Consider the following 10000-nt stretch of genomic DNA (forward strand, 5'->3'; position numbering starts at 1 on the left):
ATTTTTCATTTCATTTTTCAACTTATCATTGAATTTACTTGAGTTAAGAAGTAAAAGAGGTCTAAAGTTAATGTTTTTGAGCTCCTTCAGCCAAACCACACTGGACATGCCCAATCTCATCTGATCTTGGAAGCTATGCAGTGTTGGGCCTGGTTAGTACTTGGATGGGAGACCACCTGGGAATACCAGGTGCTGTAGGTAATTTTATGCAGCCATAACATTCTTTTCTATTACATTTTACAATTAATTTTTTCAACTTATCAATGAATTTACTTGAGTAAAAAGTAAAAGAGGTCTAAAGTTAATGTTTTTGAGCTCCTTCAGCCAAACCACACTGGACATGCCCAATCTCATCTGATCTTGGAAGCTATGCAGTGTTGGGCCTGGTTAGTACTTGGATGGGAGACCACCTGGGAATACCAGGTGCTGTAGGTAATTTTATGCAGCCATAACATTCTTTTCTATTACATTTTTCATTTCATTTTTCAACTTAACATTGAATTTACTTGAGTTAAGAAGTAAAAGAGGTCTAAAGTTAATGTTTTTGAGCTCCTTCAGCCAAACCACACTGGACATGCCCAATCTCGTCTGATCTTGGAAGCTATGCAGTGTTGGGCCTGGTTAGTACTTGGATGGGAGACCACCTAGGAATCCCAGGTGCTGTAGGTAATTTTATACTGCCATAACATTCTTTTCTATTACATTTTACATTTAATTTTTTCAACTTATCAATGAATTTCCTTGAGTTAAGAAGTAATAGAGGTCTAAATTTAATGCTTTTGAGCACCTACAGCCAAACCACACTGGACATGCCCAATCTCGTCTGATCTTGGAATCTATGCAGTGTTGGGCCTGGTTTGAACTTGGATGGGAGACCACCTGGGAATACTAGGTGCTGTAGATAATTTTAGACAGCCATAATATTCTTTTCTATTACATTTTACATTTAATTTTTTCAACTTATCAATGAATTTACTTAAGTTAAGAAGTAAAAGAGGTCTAAAGTTAATGTTTTTTAGCGCTTACAGCCAAACCACACTGGACATGCCCAATCTCGTCTGATCTTGGAAGCTATGCAGTGTTGGGCCTGGTTAGTACTTGAATGGGAGACTACCTGGGAATACCAGGTGCTGTAGGTAATTTTATACTGCCATAACATTCTTTTCTATTAAATTTTACATTTAATTTTTTCAACTTATCAATGAATTTACTTGAGTTAAGAAGTAAAAGATGTCTAAAGTTAATGTTTCTGAGCACCTACAGCCAAACCACACTGGACATGCCCAATCTCTTCTGATCTTGAAAGCTATGCAGTGTTGGGCCTGGTTAGTACTTGGATGGGAGACCACCTGGGAATACCAGGTGCTGTAGGTAATTTTATACTGCCATAACATTCTTTTCTATTACATTTTACATTTAATTTTTTCAACTTATCAATGAATTTCCTTGAGATAAGAAGTAATAGAGGTCTAAAGTTAATGCTTTTGAGTACCTACAGCCAATCCACACTGGACATGCCCAATCTCGTCTGATCTTGGAGGCTATGCAGTGTTGGGCCTGGTTAGTACTTGGACGGGAGACCACCTGGGAATACCAGGTGCTGTAAGTAATTTTATATAGCCATAACATTCTTTTCTATTACATTTTACATTACATTTTTTCAACTTATCAATGAATTTACTTGAGTTAAGAAGTAAAAGAGGTCTAAAGTTAATTTTTTTTAGCGCCTACAGCCAAACCACACTAGACATGCCCAATCTCGTCTGATCTTGGAAGCTTTGCAGTGGTAGGCCTGGTTAGTACTTGGATGGGAGACCCCCAGGGAATACCAGGTGCTGTAGGTAATTTTATACAGCCATGACATTCTTTTCTATTACATTTTACATTTAATTTTTTCAACTTATCAATGAATTTACTTGAGTTAAGAAGTAATAGAGGTCTAAAGTTAATGTTTTTGAGCACCTACAGCCAAACCACACCGGACATACCCAATCTAGTCTGATCTTGGAAGCTGTGCAGTGTTGGGCCTGGTTAGTACTTGGATGGGAGACTACCTGAGAATACCAGGTGCTGTAAGTAATTTTATGCAGCCATAACATTCTTTTCTATTACATTTTACATTTAATTTTTTCAACTTATCAATGAATTTCCTTGAGATAAGAAGTAATAGAGGTCTAAAGTTAATGCTTTTGAGCACCTACAGCCAATCCAAACTGGACATGCCCAATCTCGTCTGATCTTGGAGGCTATGCAGTGTTGGGCCTGGTTAGTACTTGGACGGGAGACCACCTGGGAATACCAGGTGCTGTAAGTAATTTTATATAGCCATAACATTCTTTTCTATTACATTTTACATTACATTTTTTCAACTTATCAATGAATTTACTTGAGTTAAGAAGTAAAAGAGGTCTAAAGTTAATGTTTTTGAGCTCCTTCAGCCAAACCACACTGGACATGCCCAATCTCATCTGATCTTGGAAGCTATGCAGTGTTGGGCCTGGTTAGTACTTGGATGGGAGACCACCTGGGAATACCAGGTGCTGTAGGTAATTTTATGCTGCCATAACATTCTTTTCTATTACATTTTACATTTAATTTTTTCAACTTATCAATGAATTTACATGAGTTAAGAAGTTTTAGATGTCTAAAGTTAATATTTTTGAGCACCTACAGCCAAACCACACTGGACATGCCCAATCTTGTTTGATCGTGGAAGCTATGCAGTGTTGGGCCTGGTTAGTGCTTGGATGGGAGACCACCTGGGAATTCCAGGTGCTGTTGCTAATTTTATGCAGCCATAACATTCTTTTCTATTACATTTTACATTTAATTTTTTTAACTTATTAATGAATTTACTTGAGTTAAGAAGTATTAGAGGTCTAAATTTAATGCTTTTGAGCACCTACAGCCAAACCACACTGGACATGAACAATCTCGTCTGATCTTGGAAGCTATGCAGTGTTGGGCCTGGTTAGTACTTGGATGGGAGACCACCTGGGAATACCAGGTGCTGTATGTAATTTTAGACAGCCAAAACATTCTTTTCTATTACATTTTACATTTAGTTTTTTCTACTTATCAATGAATTTACTTGAGTCAAGAAGTAAAAGAGGTCTAAAGTTAATGATTTTGAGCACCTACAGCCAAACCACACTGGACATGCCCAATCTTGTCTTATCTTGGAAGCTATGCAGTGTTGGGCCTGGTTAGTACTTGGATGGGAGACCACCTGGGAATACCAGGAGCTGTAGGTAATTTTATACTGCCATAGCATTCTTTTCTATTACATTTTTCATTTCATTTTTCAACTTAACATTGAATTTACTTGAGTTAAGAAGTAAAAGAGGTCTAAAGTTAATATTTTTGAGCTCCTTCAGCCAAACCACACTGGACATGCCCAATCTCGTCTGATCTTGGAAGCTATGCAGTGTTGGGCCTGGTTAGTACTTGGATGGGAGACCACCTAGGAATCCCAGGTGCTGTAGGTAATTTTATACTGCCATAACATTCTTTTCTATTACATTTTACATTTAATTTTTTCAACTTATCAATGAATTTCCTTGAGTTAAGAAGTAATAGAGGTCTAAATTTAATGCTTTTGAGCACCTACAGCCAAACCACACTGGACATGCCCAATCTCGTCTGATCTTGGAATCTATGCAGTGTTGGGCCTGGTTTGAACTTGGATGGGTGACCACCTGGGAATGCCAGGTGCTGTAGGTAATTTTATACTGCCATAACATTCTTTTCTATTACATTTTACATTTAATTTTTTCAACTTATCAATGAATTTCCTTGAGATAAGAAGTAATAGAGGTCTAAAGTTAATGCTTTTGAGCACCTACAGCCAATCCACACTGGACATGCCCAATCTCGTCTGATCTTGGAGGCTATGCAGTGTTGGGCCTGGTTAGTACTTGGACGGGAGACCACCTGGGAATACCAGGTGCTGTAAGTAATTTTATATAGCCATAACATTCTTTTCTATTACATTTTACATTACATTTTTTCAACTTATCAATGAATTTACTTGAGTTAAGAAGTAAAAGAGGTCTAAAGTTAATTTTTTTTAGCGCCTACAGCCAAACCACACTGGACATGCCCAATCTCGTCTGATCTTGGAAGCTTTGCAGTGGTAGGCCTAGTTAGTACTTGGATGGGAGACCCCAAGGGAATACCAGGTGCTGTAGGTAATTTTATACAGCCATGACATTCTTTTCTATTACATTTTACATTTCATTTTTCAACTTGTCATTGAATTTACTTGAGTTAAGAAGTAAAAGAGGTCTAAAGTTAATGTTTTTGAGCACCTACAGCCAAACCGCACCGGACATACCCAATCTCGTCTGATCTTGGAAGCTGTGCAGTGTTGGGCCTGGTTAGTACTTGGATGGGAGACCACCTGGGAATACCAGGTGCTGTAGGTAATTTTATGCAGCCATAACATTCTTTTCTATTACATTTTACATTTAATTTTTTCAACTTATCAATGAATTTACTTGAGTAAAGAAGTAAAAGAGGTCTAAAGTTAATGCTTTTGAGCTCCTTCAGCCAAACCACACTGGACATGCCCAATCTCGTCTGATCTTGGAAGCTATGCAGTGTTGGGCCTGGTTAGTACTTGGATGGGAGACCACCTGGGAATACCAGGTGCTGTAGGTAATTTTATGCAGCCATAACATTCTTTTCTATTACATTTTACATTTAATTTTTTCAACTTATCAATGAATTTACATGAGTTAAGAAGTTATAGATGTCTAAAGTTAATATTTTTGAACACCGACAGCCAAACCACACTGGACATGCCCAATCTCGTCTGATCTTGGAAGCTATGCAGTGTTGGGCCTGGTTAGTACTTGGATGGGAAACCACCTGGGAATACCAGGTGCTGTAGGTAATTTTATACAGCCATAACATTCTTTTCTATTACATTTTACATTTAATTTTTTCAACTTATCAATGAGTTTACTTGAGTTAAGAAGTAATAGAGGTCTAAAGTTAATGTTTTTGAGCACCTACAGCCAAACCACACTGGACATGCCCAATCTTGTCTGATCTTGGAAGCTATGCAGTGTTGGGCCTGGTTAGTACTTGGATGGGAGACCACCTGGGAATACCAGGAGCTGTATGTAATTTTATACTGCCATAACATTCTTTTCTATTACATTTTTCATTTCATTTTTCAACTTATCATTGAATTTACTTGAGTTAAGAAGTAAAAGAGGTCTAAAGTTAATGTTTTTGAGCTCCTTCAGCCAAACCACACTGGACATGCCCAATCTCATCTGATCTTGGAAGCTATGCAGTGTTGGGCCTGGTTAGTACTTGGATGGGAGACCACCTGGGAATACCAGGTGCTGTAGGTAATTTTATGCAGCCATAACATTCTTTTCTATTACATTTTACAATTAATTTTTTCAACTTATCAATGAATTTACTTGAGTAAAAAGTAAAAGAGGTCTAAAGTTAATGTTTTTGAGCTCCTTCAGCCAAACCACACTGGACATGCCCAATCTCATCTGATCTTGGAAGCTATGCAGTGTTGGGCCTGGTTAGTACTTGGATGGGAGACCACCTGGGAATACCAGGTGCTGTAGGTAATTTTATGCAGCCATAACATTCTTTTCTATTACATTTTTCATTTCATTTTTCAACTTAACATTGAATTTACTTGAGTTAAGAAGTAAAAGAGGTCTAAAGTTAATGTTTTTGAGCTCCTTCAGCCAAACCACACTGGACATGCCCAATCTCGTCTGATCTTGGAAGCTATGCAGTGTTGGGCCTGGTTAGTACTTGGATGGGAGACCACCTAGGAATCCCAGGTGCTGTAGGTAATTTTATACTGCCATAACATTCTTTTCTATTACATTTTACATTTAATTTTTTCAACTTATCAATGAATTTCCTTGAGTTAAGAAGTAATAGAGGTCTAAATTTAATGCTTTTGAGCACCTACAGCCAAACCACACTGGACATGCCCAATCTCGTCTGATCTTGGAATCTATGCAGTGTTGGGCCTGGTTTGAACTTGGATGGGAGACCACCTGGGAATACTAGATGCTGTAGATAATTTTAGACAGCCATAATATTCTTTTCTATTACATTTTACATTTAATTTTTTCAACTTATCAATGAATTTACTTGAGTTAAGAAGTAAAAGAGGTCTAAAGTTAATGTTTTTTAGCGCTTACAGCCAAACCACACTGGACATGCCCAATCTCGTCTGATCTTGGAAGCTATGCAGTGTTGGGCCTGGTTAGTACTTGAATGGGAGACTACCTGGGAATACCAGGTGCTGTAGGTAATTTTATACTGCCATAACATTCTTTTCTATTAAATTTTACATTTAATTTTTTCAACTTATCAATGAATTTACTTGAGTTAAGAAGTAAAAGATGTCTAAAGTTAATGTTTCTGAGCACCTACAGCCAAACCACACTGGACATGCCCAATCTCTTCTGATCTTGAAAGCTATGCAGTGTTGGGCCTGGTTAGTACTTGGATGGGAGACCACCTGGGAATACCAGGTGCTGTAGGTAATTTTATACTGCCATAACATTCTTTTCTATTACATTTTACATTTAATTTTTTCAACTTATCAATGAATTTCCTTGAGATAAGAAGTAATAGAGGTCTAAAGTTAATGCTTTTGAGTACCTACAGCCAATCCACACTGGACATGCCCAATCTCGTCTGATCTTGGAGGCTATGCAGTGTTGGGCCTGGTTAGTACTTGGACGGGAGACCACCTGGGAATACCAGGTGCTGTAAGTAATTTTATATAGCCATAACATTCTTTTCTATTACATTTTACATTACATTTTTTCAACTTATCAATGAATTTACTTGAGTTAAGAAGTAAAAGAGGTCTAAAGTTAATTTTTTTTAGCGCCTACAGCCAAACCACACTAGACATGCCCAATCTCGTCTGATCTTGGAAGCTTTGCAGTGGTAGGCCTGGTTAGTACTTGGATGGGAGACCCCCAGGGAATACCAGGTGCTGTAGGTAATTTTATACAGCCATGACATTCTTTTCTATTACATTTTACATTTAATTTTTTCAACTTATCAATGAATTTACTTGAGTTAAGAAGTAATAGAGGTCTAAAGTTAATGTTTTTGAGCACCTACAGCCAAACCACACCGGACATACCCAATCTAGTCTGATCTTGGAAGCTGTGCAGTGTTGGGCCTGGTTAGTACTTGGATGGGAGACTACCTGAGAATACCAGGTGCTGTAAGTAATTTTATGCAGCCATAACATTCTTTTCTATTACATTTTACATTTAATTTTTTCAACTTATCAATGAATTTCCTTGAGATAAGAAGTAATAGAGGTCTAAAGTTAATGCTTTTGAGCACCTACAGCCAATCCAAACTGGACATGCCCAATCTCGTCTGATCTTGGAGGCTATGCAGTGTTGGGCCTGGTTAGTACTTGGACGGGAGACCACCTGGGAATACCAGGTGCTGTAAGTAATTTTATATAGCCATAACATTCTTTTCTATTACATTTTACATTACATTTTTTCAACTTATCAATGAATTTACTTGAGTTAAGAAGTAAAAGAGGTCTAAAGTTAATGTTTTTGAGCTCCTTCAGCCAAACCACACTGGACATGCCCAATCTCATCTGATCTTGGAAGCTATGCAGTGTTGGGCCTGGTTAGTACTTGGATGGGAGACCACCTGGGAATACCAGGTGCTGTAGGTAATTTTATGCTGCCATAACATTCTTTTCTATTACATTTTACATTTAATTTTTTCAACTTATCAATGAATTTACATGAGTTAAGAAGTTTTAGATGTCTAAAGTTAATATTTTTGAGCACCTACAGCCAAACCACACTGGACATGCCCAATCTTGTTTGATCGTGGAAGCTATGCAGTGTTGGGCCTGGTTAGTGCTTGGATGGGAGACCACCTGGGAATTCAAGGTGCTGTTGCTAATTTTATGCAGCCATAACATTCTTTTCTATTACATTTTACATTTAATTTTTTTAACTTATTAATGAATTTACTTGAGTTAAGAAGTATTAGAGGTCTAAATTTAATGCTTTTGACCACCTACAGCCAAACCACACTGGACATGAACAATCTCGTCTGATCTTGGAAGCTATGCAGTGTTGGGCCTGGTTAGTACTTGGATGGGAGACCACCTGGGAATACCAGGTGCTGTATGTAATTTTAGACAGCCAAAACATTCTTTTCTATTACATTTTACATTTAGTTTTTTCTACTTATCAATGAATTTACTTGAGTCAAGAAGTAAAAGAGGTCTAAAGTTAATGATTTTGAGCACCTACAGCCAAACCACACTGGACATGCCCAATCTCGTCTTATCTTGGAAGCTATGCAGTGTTGGGCCTGGTTAGTACTTGGATGGGAGACCACCTGGGAATACCAGGAGCTGTAGGTAATTTTATACTGCCATAGCATTCTTTTCTATTACATTTTTCATTTCATTTTTCAACTTAACATTGAATTTACTTGAGTTAAGAAGTAAAAGAGGTCTAAAGTTAATATTTTTGAGCTCCTTCAGCCAAACCACACTGGACATGCCCAATCTCGTCTGATCTTGGAAGCTATGCAGTGTTGGGCCTGGTTAGTACTTGGATGGGAGACCACCTAGGAATCCCAGGTGCTGTAGGTAATTTTATACTGCCATAACATTCTTTTCTATTACATTTTACATTTAATTTTTTCAACTTATCAATGAATTTCCTTGAGTTAAGAAGTAATAGAGGTCTAAATTTAATGCTTTTGAGCACCTACAGCCAATCCACACTGGACATGCCCAATCTCGTCTGATCTTGGAGGCTATGCAGTGTTGGGCCTGGTTAGTACTTGGACGGGAGACCACCTGGGAATACCAGGTGCTGTAAGTAATTTTATATAGCCATAACATTCTTTTCTATTACATTTTACATTACATTTTTTCAACTTATCAATGAATTTACTTGAGTTAAGAAGTAAAAGAGGTCTAAAGTTAATTTTTTTTAGCGCCTACAGCCAAACCACACTGGACATGCCCAATCTCGTCTGATCTTGGAAGCTTTGCAGTGGTAGGCCTAGTTAGTACTTGGATGGGAGACCCCAAGGGAATACCAGGTGCTGTAGGTAATTTTATACAGCCATGACATTCTTTTCTATTACATTTTACATTTCATTTTTCAACTTGTCATTGAATTTACTTGAGTTAAGAAGTAAAAGAGGTCTAAAGTTAATGTTTTTGAGCACCTACAGCCAAACCGCACCGGACATACCCAATCTCGTCTGATCTTGGAAGCTGTGCAGTGTTGGGCCTGGTTAGTACTTGGATGGGAGACCACCTGGGAATACCAGGTGCTGTAGGTAATTTTATGCAGCCATAACATTCTTTTCTATTACATTTTACATTTAATTTTTTCAACTTATCAATGAATTTACTTGAGTAAAGAAGTAAAAGAGGTCTAAAGTTAATGCTTTTGAGCTCCTTCAGCCAAACCACACTGGACATGCCCAATCTCGTCTGATCTTGGAAGCTATGCAGTGTTGGGCCTGGTTAGTACTTGGATGGGAGACCACCTGGGAATACCAGGTGCTGTAGGTAATTTTATGCAGCCATAACATTCTTTTCTATTACATTTTACATTTAATTTTTTCAACTTATCAATGAATTTACATGAGTTAAGAAGTTATAGATGTCTAAAGTTAATATTTTTGAACACCGACAGCCAAACCACACTGGACATGCCCAATCTCGTCTGATCTTGGAAGCTATGCAGTGTTGGGCCTGGTTAGTACTTGGATGGGAAACCACCTGGGAATACCAGGTGCTGTAGGTAATTTTATACAGCCATAACATTCTTTTCTATTACATTTTACATTTAATTTTTTCAACTTATCAATGAGTTTACTTGAGTTAAGAAGTAATAGAGGTCTAAAGTTAATGTTTTTGAGCACCTACAGCCAAACCACACTGGACATGCCCAATCTTGTCTGATCTTGGAAGCTATGC

The 10000-nt window shown here is 37.8% G+C and overlaps 42 pseudogenes; all 42 read left to right on the forward strand.

Annotated features, from left to right (window-relative positions):
* Window positions 1-82: 82 nt before the first annotated feature.
* Window positions 83-201, forward strand: LOC148496533 (5S ribosomal RNA; annotated as a pseudogene).
* Window positions 202-316: 115 nt separating this feature from the next.
* Window positions 317-435, forward strand: LOC148496534 (5S ribosomal RNA; annotated as a pseudogene).
* A 115-nt stretch (window positions 436-550) lies between these two features.
* On the forward strand, window positions 551-669 carry LOC148496535 (5S ribosomal RNA; annotated as a pseudogene).
* A 116-nt stretch (window positions 670-785) lies between these two features.
* LOC148496536 (5S ribosomal RNA) lies at window positions 786-904 on the forward strand (annotated as a pseudogene).
* A 116-nt stretch (window positions 905-1020) lies between these two features.
* LOC148496537 (5S ribosomal RNA) lies at window positions 1021-1139 on the forward strand (annotated as a pseudogene).
* Window positions 1140-1255: 116 nt separating this feature from the next.
* Window positions 1256-1374, forward strand: LOC148496538 (5S ribosomal RNA; annotated as a pseudogene).
* A 116-nt stretch (window positions 1375-1490) lies between these two features.
* LOC148496539 (5S ribosomal RNA) lies at window positions 1491-1609 on the forward strand (annotated as a pseudogene).
* Window positions 1610-1725: 116 nt separating this feature from the next.
* Window positions 1726-1844, forward strand: LOC148496540 (5S ribosomal RNA; annotated as a pseudogene).
* Window positions 1845-1960: 116 nt separating this feature from the next.
* LOC148496541 (5S ribosomal RNA) lies at window positions 1961-2079 on the forward strand (annotated as a pseudogene).
* Window positions 2080-2195: 116 nt separating this feature from the next.
* On the forward strand, window positions 2196-2314 carry LOC148496542 (5S ribosomal RNA; annotated as a pseudogene).
* A 116-nt stretch (window positions 2315-2430) lies between these two features.
* LOC148496543 (5S ribosomal RNA) lies at window positions 2431-2549 on the forward strand (annotated as a pseudogene).
* A 116-nt stretch (window positions 2550-2665) lies between these two features.
* On the forward strand, window positions 2666-2784 carry LOC148496544 (5S ribosomal RNA; annotated as a pseudogene).
* A 116-nt stretch (window positions 2785-2900) lies between these two features.
* On the forward strand, window positions 2901-3019 carry LOC148496545 (5S ribosomal RNA; annotated as a pseudogene).
* A 116-nt stretch (window positions 3020-3135) lies between these two features.
* Window positions 3136-3254, forward strand: LOC148496546 (5S ribosomal RNA; annotated as a pseudogene).
* A 115-nt stretch (window positions 3255-3369) lies between these two features.
* LOC148496547 (5S ribosomal RNA) lies at window positions 3370-3488 on the forward strand (annotated as a pseudogene).
* A 116-nt stretch (window positions 3489-3604) lies between these two features.
* Window positions 3605-3723, forward strand: LOC148496548 (5S ribosomal RNA; annotated as a pseudogene).
* Window positions 3724-3839: 116 nt separating this feature from the next.
* LOC148496549 (5S ribosomal RNA) lies at window positions 3840-3958 on the forward strand (annotated as a pseudogene).
* Window positions 3959-4074: 116 nt separating this feature from the next.
* Window positions 4075-4193, forward strand: LOC148496550 (5S ribosomal RNA; annotated as a pseudogene).
* A 115-nt stretch (window positions 4194-4308) lies between these two features.
* On the forward strand, window positions 4309-4427 carry LOC148496551 (5S ribosomal RNA; annotated as a pseudogene).
* Window positions 4428-4543: 116 nt separating this feature from the next.
* On the forward strand, window positions 4544-4662 carry LOC148496552 (5S ribosomal RNA; annotated as a pseudogene).
* Window positions 4663-4778: 116 nt separating this feature from the next.
* Window positions 4779-4897, forward strand: LOC148496553 (5S ribosomal RNA; annotated as a pseudogene).
* A 116-nt stretch (window positions 4898-5013) lies between these two features.
* On the forward strand, window positions 5014-5132 carry LOC148496554 (5S ribosomal RNA; annotated as a pseudogene).
* A 115-nt stretch (window positions 5133-5247) lies between these two features.
* LOC148496555 (5S ribosomal RNA) lies at window positions 5248-5366 on the forward strand (annotated as a pseudogene).
* A 115-nt stretch (window positions 5367-5481) lies between these two features.
* On the forward strand, window positions 5482-5600 carry LOC148496556 (5S ribosomal RNA; annotated as a pseudogene).
* Window positions 5601-5715: 115 nt separating this feature from the next.
* Window positions 5716-5834, forward strand: LOC148496557 (5S ribosomal RNA; annotated as a pseudogene).
* Window positions 5835-5950: 116 nt separating this feature from the next.
* Window positions 5951-6069, forward strand: LOC148496558 (5S ribosomal RNA; annotated as a pseudogene).
* Window positions 6070-6185: 116 nt separating this feature from the next.
* LOC148496559 (5S ribosomal RNA) lies at window positions 6186-6304 on the forward strand (annotated as a pseudogene).
* Window positions 6305-6420: 116 nt separating this feature from the next.
* On the forward strand, window positions 6421-6539 carry LOC148496560 (5S ribosomal RNA; annotated as a pseudogene).
* Window positions 6540-6655: 116 nt separating this feature from the next.
* LOC148496561 (5S ribosomal RNA) lies at window positions 6656-6774 on the forward strand (annotated as a pseudogene).
* A 116-nt stretch (window positions 6775-6890) lies between these two features.
* Window positions 6891-7009, forward strand: LOC148496562 (5S ribosomal RNA; annotated as a pseudogene).
* A 116-nt stretch (window positions 7010-7125) lies between these two features.
* LOC148496563 (5S ribosomal RNA) lies at window positions 7126-7244 on the forward strand (annotated as a pseudogene).
* Window positions 7245-7360: 116 nt separating this feature from the next.
* Window positions 7361-7479, forward strand: LOC148496564 (5S ribosomal RNA; annotated as a pseudogene).
* Window positions 7480-7595: 116 nt separating this feature from the next.
* Window positions 7596-7714, forward strand: LOC148496565 (5S ribosomal RNA; annotated as a pseudogene).
* A 351-nt stretch (window positions 7715-8065) lies between these two features.
* LOC148496566 (5S ribosomal RNA) lies at window positions 8066-8184 on the forward strand (annotated as a pseudogene).
* A 116-nt stretch (window positions 8185-8300) lies between these two features.
* LOC148496567 (5S ribosomal RNA) lies at window positions 8301-8419 on the forward strand (annotated as a pseudogene).
* A 115-nt stretch (window positions 8420-8534) lies between these two features.
* On the forward strand, window positions 8535-8653 carry LOC148496568 (5S ribosomal RNA; annotated as a pseudogene).
* Window positions 8654-8769: 116 nt separating this feature from the next.
* Window positions 8770-8888, forward strand: LOC148496569 (5S ribosomal RNA; annotated as a pseudogene).
* A 116-nt stretch (window positions 8889-9004) lies between these two features.
* On the forward strand, window positions 9005-9123 carry LOC148496570 (5S ribosomal RNA; annotated as a pseudogene).
* Window positions 9124-9238: 115 nt separating this feature from the next.
* LOC148496571 (5S ribosomal RNA) lies at window positions 9239-9357 on the forward strand (annotated as a pseudogene).
* A 116-nt stretch (window positions 9358-9473) lies between these two features.
* On the forward strand, window positions 9474-9592 carry LOC148496572 (5S ribosomal RNA; annotated as a pseudogene).
* A 116-nt stretch (window positions 9593-9708) lies between these two features.
* LOC148496573 (5S ribosomal RNA) lies at window positions 9709-9827 on the forward strand (annotated as a pseudogene).
* Window positions 9828-9943: 116 nt separating this feature from the next.
* The window catches only part of LOC148496574 (5S ribosomal RNA), a 119-nt pseudogene continuing 62 nt past the window's right edge, over window positions 9944-10000 (forward strand).

Source organism: Taudactylus pleione, unplaced genomic scaffold (genome assembly GCF_031769625.1).
Source record: "Taudactylus pleione unplaced genomic scaffold, aTauple2 ptg000550l, whole genome shotgun sequence".
Taxonomy (NCBI): Eukaryota; Metazoa; Chordata; class Amphibia; order Anura; family Myobatrachidae; genus Taudactylus; species Taudactylus pleione.